Source organism: Gossypium arboreum, chromosome 9, assembly GCF_025698485.1.
Source record: "Gossypium arboreum isolate Shixiya-1 chromosome 9, ASM2569848v2, whole genome shotgun sequence".
Classification (NCBI taxonomy): Eukaryota; Viridiplantae; Streptophyta; class Magnoliopsida; order Malvales; family Malvaceae; genus Gossypium; species Gossypium arboreum.
The window spans coordinates 25235096-25246117 of NC_069078.1; the positions used below are offsets into that span (position 1 = coordinate 25235096).

Sequence of the window (11022 nt, forward strand, 5' to 3'; positions counted from 1 at the left end):
AAAGCCACATGAGAAAAATTATCCGACCCATGATCTCGAATTAGCTGCCATCGTATTCGCCTTGAAAATATGGCGACATTACTTATTTGGTGAGAAGTGCCAAGTATTTTCGGATCACAAAAGTCTCAAATATTTGATGACTCAAAGAGACTTGAATCTGCGACAAAGATGTTGGCTCGAGTTGTTAAAAGATTATGAGCTTGTCATTGATTATCACCTGGGAAAGGCTAATGTGGTTGCGGACGCCTTAAACCGGAAATCACTATTTGCTTTACGAGCGATGAATGTACACTTGTCTATTCTACCCGACAATGTGTTAGTAGCCGAATTAAAGGCCAAACCATTATTGATTCATCAAATTCGTGAAGCTCAGAAAGTCGACGATGAGTTGGTTGCAAAACGGGCTGAATGTGTTCCGAATGTGGAATCGGAGTTTCAAATTGATGATGACGATTGTTTGAGGTACGTAAATCGGTTATGGGTTCCAAGAAATTCGAACTCATTTCGATGATTCGAACGAAGCTCATTGTAGCCGAATGTCAATTCACCCGGAGTACGAAATGTACAACGATCCGAGACGCCGCTTTTGGTGGCATGGTATGAAACGAGACATTTCCGATTTTGTTTCGAAGTGTTTAATATGTTAGCAAGTAAAGGCGGAACATCAAGTGCCTACGGGTTTACTTCAGCCGATCATGATACCTGAATGGAAATGGGAACGAGTCACGATGGATTTTGTATCTGGGTTGCTAGTGTCGGCAAGTAAGAAAGATGCGATTTGGGTCGTTGTTGATAGACTAACTAAGTCGGCTACTTTATCCTCGTACGTACGGATTTTTCATTGGATAAACTAGCTGAATTATATGTTTCTCTGATTGTGAGATTACACGGGGTACCTATTTCTATTCTGTCGGATAGAGATCCGAGATTCACCTCACGATTTTGGAAGAAATTGCAAGAAGCTTTGGGCACCAAGTTGCATTTTAGCACCGCCACCCCCAAACCGATGGTCAATCCGAGCGAATAATTCGGATACTTGAGGATATGTTGAGATGTTGCATCCTCGAGTTCGCCGGTTCGTGGGAGCGGTATTTACCTTTGATTGAATTCGCCACAACAATAGTTTTCAATCAAGCATTAAGATGGCACCTTACGAGGCCTTGTACGGGCGTAAATGCCGTACACCATTGTTTTGGACCGAGCTCGGTGAAAGTAAAATTTTCGAGTTGATTTGATTAAAGATGCTGAACGAAAAGTAAAAGTAATCCGTGAAAGTCTGAAGGCGCCACAGACGCTGTAAGTCGACGCGGATCTCAAACGAAAAGACATTGAGTATCGTGGAGACAAAGTGTTTCTTCAAGTTTCACCTTGGAAAAGATACTCGATTTGGGCGTAAGGGTAAATTGAGTCCGAGGTTCATCGGGCCATATGAAATAGCCGAACGAGTCGGTCCGATTATGATCGATTGATTTTGCCCCGAACTTGAAAAGATTCACGACGCCTTTCATGTTTCGATGCTTCGACGCTATAGATCTGATCCATCGCATATAATTAGTCCATCGAGGTCGAAATTCAAGCCGATATGAGTTATGAAGAAGAACCGATTCGTATCCTAGCTCGTGAAGTGAAGGAGTTGCGAAACAAAAGGGTACCGTTAGTAAAAGTGTTATGGCTCAAACACGGGATGGAAGAAGCTACTTGGGAACCTGAGAGCTCTATGAAAGAGTGATACCCAAACCTATTTACCAGTAAGATTTTCGGGACGAAAATTTCTTAAGTGGGGAGAGTTGTGACAGCCCAAAATTGACCCTAGTCGGAAGTGGTTTCGGGACCGCTAAACCGAGTCACCAAATGTTTGAACGTAATATTTATTGTCTAGAATATGTAATTATGAATGTGTGAAAATTTGAAGCTTCGATTTAGTCGATTGCATGTGAATTCAGTTAGTAGGACTTGTGTGACACTTTTGAAATGTGATAGGCTAATCTATAAGGATCTAATAGTGCATGTAATCAAAACGGAGGACTTGCATGTCAAATTTCCCCCTAATTAGTAGTGGCCGGCCATGCTATGAGTGGAAACATTTCACAAACATGTTATGTTAGTGAGGTATGTTAGGAAAAATAAAATAAGGAGTATGGGTAATAAAGAAATGGAAAAAAAAAAAGAAAGAATGTGTGTGAGTGTTCCCCCCCCCCCAATTGCCGTGAGTTGAAGAAAAGAGAAAAAAAAAATTGTTCATCCTTTTTCATTTCTTTTGACCGAAAATTCTAAGGAAGAAGGAAGGAGTTCTTGCTTCATATTTGGTTTGGAAGAGGATTAGGAAGAGGTTTGGCCATACTTGTATCTAGATTAAGGTATGTTTGAGGTTGTGCCATGAGATTCATGCATGTTTTTAGTTGCTAGTTTGAGTTCTAATTAGCCCATGGTTCAAATCTTTGCTATGTCATGGGGATGATATTCGGCCAAGGTGGATTTTGTGTTAATGCCATTGCATGCTAAATATGAAGCTTGATAATGATACATGTGATGGTGGATTGATGACTCTTGGATTTTCTTTTTAGCATTTTTGAGTGAGACATTAAGTTCTTTGTTTAACCATGACCAAAATTGAAATGGTATGGTGTTGTGATGTATTCGGCCATGGTATATCCATAAGTATGATTTATGCTTATTGCATGGTAGGTAAGATTTGTGTTTTGGATTTATGTTCATGTTTAGTTATAAACAACTTTGAGATTCGGCTCTTGCACATATATATATATATATATATGTTTGCACATGACGTATTGGTATGACATATACAATATCTCAAGGTATATACTTACATATGATGGTGTTTCGGTTATGGAGTACATGATGGATGCGTATTGAGTTATAATATGTAATGCATTAGTTAGTAAAAGGTATGCCATTTGTGTGTGGTATTGAGTATATAATTGGCCTCAACATAGACATGCATAATCGCCACATGAATGAGTACATAGGCTGATATGTTGTTCGCCATAGGTAAGCATATTGAAGGATTTATCTTGACTTAGAAAATTCGCTAAGGAGAGTATTAACTAATGTGTTGAGTTTGATTCATGATTCCGTACATATGTGACTTTAATGTCTAATGAATATATGTGGGCTAAGTACCTTGAGTTCCTCTTTTCGATGCTCAAATTATTAAATCAATTTATTTGTTAAATTAAGCTCAAGAGCAAAGGGGAACTAAATCCGATAAAGGGAAGGAAAAAGTGGTCGAATAGCCATCGGAATCGTTTGACAACATCCGAGGTAAGTTTTCGAGTAATGGAACTTAAATTATGATTTGGTTAGATTATGTCTTAAGTAAATCAAAATCATGCTCTTGTATGTGGCTATTGAGCCGAAATTGTAAATGTGATAAGTGTCTTGTGTTTGAGCTTTGGTAATGAAAATGAAATATGAATGTGTCATGATTTATTGATATATGTGCATGGTTACTCGAATGATATCCGGCTAAGTCCCAAGGCTTTTGTGCTAAGCGACTACATCCGGACTAAGATCCAAGGCATTTGTGCTAGCGACTATATCCTGCTAAGTCCCAAGGCATTTATGCTAGTGACCATATCCTGCTAAGACCAAGGCCTTGTGCGAGTGGTTATATCCGCTAAACCTCAAGATGCTTGATTTGGGAATGACCGATCTTGCTGTAAAATTTAAATTAATACGCTCGTAAAATCCCAAATGATGAGGTATGTTTTGTGTGCTTGAATTAGTTGATCCTCACAAATCAGATTCGCCATCGATAAATGAGCTACCGCCTTTGGCTAAGTTGATCTTTGTGTATGAACATAACGGTTGGTAATGTGAATTAAGTATGATATTGAGAATTTGTGCATATGAAATTATCCGCTTAGCTATATGAATGCTATGCTTTTGTTGTCTTTGAATCCTTGCTCAAAACTTACTAAGCATAAATTGCTTACTCCGTTTCTTTGTTTCTCTGCTTTATAGATTTTGGCTCGTCACCATCGGACTCGGGATTTTGGAAGTCAAGTCTCCCACACTATCAAAGCCCCTTTTGGTACAATTTTGGTTGAACTTTGAAATGGCATGTATAGGACTACCCTTTTGTTGTTGGTCATGTACCCATGGATTTTGTGTAAATTTGGATAGCCATGCGAAAATGGCTTATATACGCTTTTAGCATAGTACTATAATCGCTTTGTATGTTGATCACTAAGAGGTATGGAAATGTTTGGAAACGATTAGCCATTGGAATGGTTAATCATGATTATACTTTGTGCTATGTATGCAAAAAGGGCTAATTGAATCATGGAAACTATGAAATAGGTAAAGTCTACCTTAAAGGCAGATGCTGACGGCAGCAGAGATGTGGATGTGAAAAATCACTAAAAATAGTAGGAATGGAATTAAATAGTGAATAAATTATTTAAATGAACCTTGATGAATCTACTTTCATATGGAAGAAACGAAACGGTCATATGAGTTGTATGTTAAGAGATATTTAGGTTTTCGCGAAACAGGGCCAGAACAGTTTCTGGATTCCCTGTTCCGACTTTGAAAATTCATTATAAATTAACCAGAGATAATTAGGAGTCATTCCATATATGTATAGATTCCTCTTTGAGTCTAGTTTCTATAGAAATAAACGACATCAGTATTGAAGCCCTGTACCGGGTGATATCCAAGTAGTAATGCGTGAAGGTCAGTGTAGTCAATCCCTGTAACATGGGAGACTTTAACTAATAAACTGTACTAATTGGCCCAACCAAAAATTCTAGAAAAACAATTTTTAGATGCATATATGAGTCTAGTTTCATGGAAAAATCACGAAACTGATTTTCGAGTTGTGGAACTCAAGATATGATTTTTAAGGTGACAAGTGACACGTTAGCCACTGTCTGGAAATTTTAAATGGACTGTGAAAATAAATATATTATGTCTGTTAGCACCTCGTGTTCGACTCCGGCCACGGTCTCGGGTACAGGGTGTTACACTCAGTACCGTGAAAAGAGTTGCTTGATTTGTATTAAGCTCTGAAGTAGCAATTCGGGGGTCCTTTTCATCTAACAATACTTTATCCCCAACATTAATTTGCTTTGTTTCATCCCTACGCTCATCGTGGTGTTGCTTTGATTTTTTGTGTGCTTGTGGTTTCTCCTTGACATGTGTTCGCCATTCATCTAGTTCATTGATCTGAAGTCGTTATTCTTCGTGACTCGCTCCGTTTTTGTGGCATGGAGTAGAATGAGGCTCCATCACGTTCTTCTTAGGGGACTCCTGTAAAGAAGTTTGAGTTGTAACATTATTTAAACTAACCGAATCGTCTTGATTACTAGATATTTTAGTAGAATCACGAGCTTGGAGAGTAATCGTGTCATCCCCTACACGAAGTATTAGGTCACCTGTGCCAACATCAATGATAGTCCTAGCAGTCGCTAAAAAGGGTCGTCCTAAAATCAAAGGCACGTCACTATCCTCTTCCATGTCTAGAACAACAAAATCAATTGGGAATATAAATTTATCAATTTTAACAAGTACGTCTTCAATAATATCCCTAGGAAATCTGATTGTTTTATCTGCTAATTGAATGCTCATCCTAGTTTGTTTGGGTTTCCCAAGACCTAGTTGTTTAAACATTTTATTGGGCATGATATTAATACTTGCCCCTAAATCAGCCAAAGCATTGTTAACATTTAGACCACCAATTAAACAAGGAATCGTAAAACTCCCTAGATCTTTCAACTTGTTGGGTAGCTTATTCTGTAGAATGGCTGAGCAAACTGTGTTCAACTCCACATGCGATGCCTTATCCAACTTCCGCTTATTTGCTAAAAGCTCCTTTAAAAATTTAACTGCGTTTGGCATCTGCAAAAGAGCTTCAATAAATAGTAAGTTAATATGTAATTTCTTTAATAATTTAAGGAATTTACCAAATTGTTCATCCGTGTGGTATTTGCTTGTCGCATTGGGGTATGGCACACGAGGTTTATATTCTCTACTTACCGATTTTTTTCTCACTGTGGTCCACTTCATCCTTACCTTTACTTACCACAAGTCCTTGCCTCGGTTCTAGTTTAGGTTCAACTAACCCTTCTTCATCTCGAACAGTAATCACATTAAGCTATTCCCTTGGGTTAGTTTTAGTATTACTCGGTAAGCTACCTTCTGGTCGTTCAGAAATCAACTTAGCAAGCTGTCCTATTTGAGTTTCGAGCCCTTGAATCGACGCTTGCTAATTTTTCAGAGCTGTCTCAGTGTTTTGGAAATGTGTTCTGGATACCGAGATTAAAGTTGGAAAATACTTTTGAAAAACTAATTGAGAAGAAAATACCCAAGAAAGAATCCACCTAGACTTCACTTATTACCTTTTAATTAGACGATTTATTCACTTGAATAATTCCGTAGGAATCCCTGATTTATGTTAATATCCCTTTCGAGACTAAAAACAACTGACTCTAGGTTGATTATCAAAATCTCTTTCTAATTAAAACCCCTATTGTCGCATTAACTTGATTTTTGGATTCCTTTATTAGATTTGACTCTAATCCGACAGATTTATGTCGTCCTATCTCTAGGATTGCATGGAACTCCGCTTAATTATGAATGATCTACTCTTAAACAGGGACTTTTGCTCCACTAAATAAGCATATCAAAAACCTAAATTAATATTCTGGAATATTAAAGTAAGGATTAAAACTCATAATTAAGAATAAGAACAAGTATTTATCATATAAATCAAAGAGTAATAAGATTCTTCTTAGGTTTCATCTCCCTTAGGTTTTTAGGGAGTTTAGTTCATAATAATAATGGAAAACATCTCAAAGTATGAAAAACAATAAAACATAAAGAAAACCACAGAACTTCTAGGAAATTAGATGGAAATATTTAGTCTTGATGTAGATCTTGCCTCCGAGGTTATTCTGATGGCTGTTCTCGAGTATTTTCTATTTCCAACTCTGTGTGTCCCCCCTAATCCTCTTCTAGGGTGTTTATATAGGCTTTAGAATGCTTCCAAACCCTCAAAAGTGGCCTTTTTCGAGTAGAACTAGACAAGGGCTCAACAGGGACACAGCCGTGTGTCACGCCCATGTGCAAGTGCTCAAGCCGTTTGTAATTCTGAGTTGGTTTCTAGTCGACACGGCCATGACACACAGGCGTGTGATCTGCCCGTGTGCCTCACACGGGCATGTGGTTTACCTGTGTCAAAGCGCCTAGGCCGTGTGAAATACTGATTTAGGCCCAATTTGTCTGTTTTTGGCCCATTTCGTGCTCTTTTTGCTATCCTAAGTTCTACTGAGTATAAAACATGAAATTAAAGGATTAAGAGCAACGAATTCACTAAAACCAAGGAGAAATCATTCATAAATATGCTGAGCATGGGGTAAAAATATGTATAAATAACAGTTTATCAAAAATAAACAAAAATACAATATTAACAAATTCACAAATAATGACTTTTTAAAACAGTCCCCGGCAGTGGCGTCAAAAAATTGGAATGACGAAAACGTACAAGTGTACACAATCGCAACAAATAATAAATTGACAAGTAAATGTTAGGTTATTGTACCCAAAGGGACTATGAAAAGAATTATTTATGAATGTAGGGTCCGTTTGTTTTCCAAGAAAACATTTTCGAAAAATGTTTTCCTTGTTTTACGGTGTTTGTTTAACCGAAAACATTTTACATATGGAAAATGTTTTCCAAAACACGGGTAAAATAATATGGGTTTAGGGAAAATGTCTTATCGATTTTATTTCTGTAAGACATTTTTCAACTCTCACCAAATTTTTTCCTCTTCTTTCTTCTGTTCTTCATCTTCTTCTCATTCTTCATCTAGGTAACTTTTCTCCTTATACTTCTTCCATTCATCTTTTATTTCTGATTTTTCTTAGCTATGTTCCTCGCATATCTTCTCTTCTCAGGGTTGCTATTTAGTTTCGTTCAAATCTATGGCTGCTTTCACCTCTTTCTCTCTTCTTCGGTACTCTTTTATCTATTTATATTTTTTTAATGTTAAGGAAAGAGTGATAAAGTATTGATTCTAGGTATTTGATTTGGACAGTAATTATGCAACGACTGGAAGGATTGTTGCAATTGTGAGAGCCTCACCATGACTCTCTTCTTCTCCCACCTCCATCAATTTTCTAATGCCAAATCACTCACGCAAGTATTTTTCTTTTCTTTTTATTTGGTTGGAAAGTTCTCTTATTTTGGCATTCAATTTATGATTACTATTATTCCTTTCATTGTCAGTTGGCTGATCAATGAAATTGGGTAAAGAGAAGGTTTAATTGGGTTCTAATTGTAGTTTTTTTGGTAGTCTAGCCAGCCAGAGAAGAGAAGAAGAGCTGTACAGATTATATGTTGAATTTTTATTGGCCTTTCTTGATACCTTCGAATCACTCTTTGTAGATATCTATGTTGTGCTAGTCCTACACATGATGAAGAAGCTACAGCAAAGGCAGCTGCAATCAATGCTGATAGTGGAGCTCCAACCAGTTATGTATCATCCTTAACACCCTGCTTTGAATTCACATTCCAGTTCTAGCCTGGAATTTGTTATGTATTATGTTGTTGGACCTATATCCGTTTGGGATTTCATCTCCCTCTTAATACAAGTTTCAAGGTCATAACTTTGGGAATACCTTGAGTTTTAAGCAAGCTATTTGTAATTTTGTATTGCTAAAATTTAGATGTAATTGGTTCTCATTGATAACTTCTCTATGAGATATTGAAGAATGTGGTCACATTGATTTTGCTATTTATCATTGTACTGGTTGTTGATTCTTTTTTCCCTTCCCATTCAGATTTGACAAGATCATAGCTAAGGAAATTCCATCAACCATCGTGTATGAATATGGTAACTTCTTAGCATTCAAAGATATTAGTCCACAAGCTCCTGTTCATGTTTTGGTGATTCCAAATTTTAGGGATGGATTGGCATAGCTTGGGAAGGTGTGTTCTAAACCTGTTATCTATCTAATTTGTTTTATTTCTGTTGTATAACTTAGCTGGACTGAATGTGAATTTTGCTATTTTAATTGATTAAGTTCACCTTCGCAATCATATATACAAAAAAAGTTCACCTTTTTTTTATTTTCTGCATTTTAACCACGTGTAAATGATTCAAATGAACTTAGAGAAGAACTATCTATGTACCTAATCCATAAACCTTCCTTCAATTTTTCTTGAAGTAGTTTTCCTAGATGGAATACTAACCTGGTTTAAATTTCTGGTTACAATTTGTCAGGTTGAACAAAGGCATGGAGAGATACTGGGTCAACTTCTTTTATTAGATGCGCTATTATTGAAATTATCATATCCATCATCCTTGGCTTCGTCCCAGCCAACCCAACCATCATTTCTATGAGAAGTAGTCACCTCTGTAGTACCTTCCTTCCTATTGAAAAAACTTCACTGCATGTATTATTCTGATGTTTTCATGGTTTATAAAATGTTTTCATGGTTTCTAAACTTATAAGTACAAGTTAAGATGCATGTATTTGGTTTCGTTTTAAATACCTTTTTTCAATATTAGTTGCATATTGTGGTGAATGAATTATTTTATTAACAGATCCCATTTACTGCAGTAAGTTTTGAGCAGGAAGAAACATGAGTGCACTCTTTTAGAATGGCTTGCAATTTGCAAGTGATCAATAGATGCTATATTTGGTTTTAGTATAAATTGAGGACTAAATAGTTGTAGTTGGGGATAAAATAAATGAATTCTACAAAACAAAAATGTTTTCAATTTGATGACTCCATTTGTGTAGTAAGTGAGAAAAAGCCTGGACAAGAAGAATTGGCAATGATCGTCATTTAATCTGCATAGAGGATCCGTTTCTGGTATCTCATGACCTTGGTCGAGTGGTGGACAAGTTCAGCATTAAAGTTCTAAAAGAAGAGTTTGAATGAGCAGCTAATGTAATGCAGTATGATCCAAGTCCTTGGATAACACTCTTTGAACCTTACGTCCTTGGGTAACAAAACCTTGTCCAAGTGTGTTAGAAAATCAATGGTTAAAGCTATTTGGTTGGTTTTTGTAGTCAGTGTGCTTTGCATCCCCCATAATCTTCAATTTTGACCTTTCGAGTTCACATCCATTTTAAAGAAGTTTAAGCTTATTATATGTAATCAAGAAAAAAAATTTCCAAACATTTTATGGATGGATGTTAAACAAGTTGTAATTAATTGATTGATAGTGTATACAAATTTCTGTATGATCCAAACATATTCATATCAAATGAGTGTGTTATATCATATTTGTGTCTTCAAGTGAAGCAAACAAAACAATTTTATTATATACATCTAACAAATCATTGCAATATATGTAAAAACAATTTAAAATATAAATTTATTAATATATATAATACACTCAATTAAACAATGAAAAGATAATAAATTCTTAAATATATATTTGTTTAATTTTAAACAAATTTTATGAAATATTTTCAGGAAATTTGCCAAACAACAGAAAATAGTTTACACAGATTCATCCAAACACCAGAAAAGTAAATCATTTCCAGAAATTATTTTTCGAAAAATTTTTTGATTTGAGGAGGTGATTAAAAACTAGGATTTTAACTAAGTAAAATAAATATAAATAAAATAAAAGTTCCAATGCACAATTTCAAAAGATGATTTTAATCAAGATGACATAATTGTGTTAGATTAATTACATTTCTTAACTTAGAATTATTAAACTCATGTTCATGTTGTTACGAATAAATTCACTACAACTTGATAATTTGCTAACTTATAAACATACTTACCTACCAAAATCCATTTATCTCTTGACTATATCTCTATGTCAATTCAACTGATTAGACAAATTTCAATAAGCAAATGCGTTAATGCACATACATACTTATGAAATTAAAAAAATCTCTTGGTCATATCTCTATACCAATTCAAACAATTAATTCAATCTCATAAGCACATAAAAGATTACGTGAGGTAACAATGTATTTCTACCTTCAAAAAGTTTAATCACAATAATCTTGCAAGTATTGTTAGATACTGTT

At 35.7% G+C, this 11022-nt stretch overlaps 1 pseudogene; it reads left to right on the top strand.

Moving 5' to 3' along the window:
* Window positions 1–7947: 7947 nt before the first annotated feature.
* Window positions 7948–8944, top strand: LOC128280427 (adenylylsulfatase HINT1-like; annotated as a pseudogene).
* Window positions 8945–11022: the final 2078 nt, after the last annotated feature.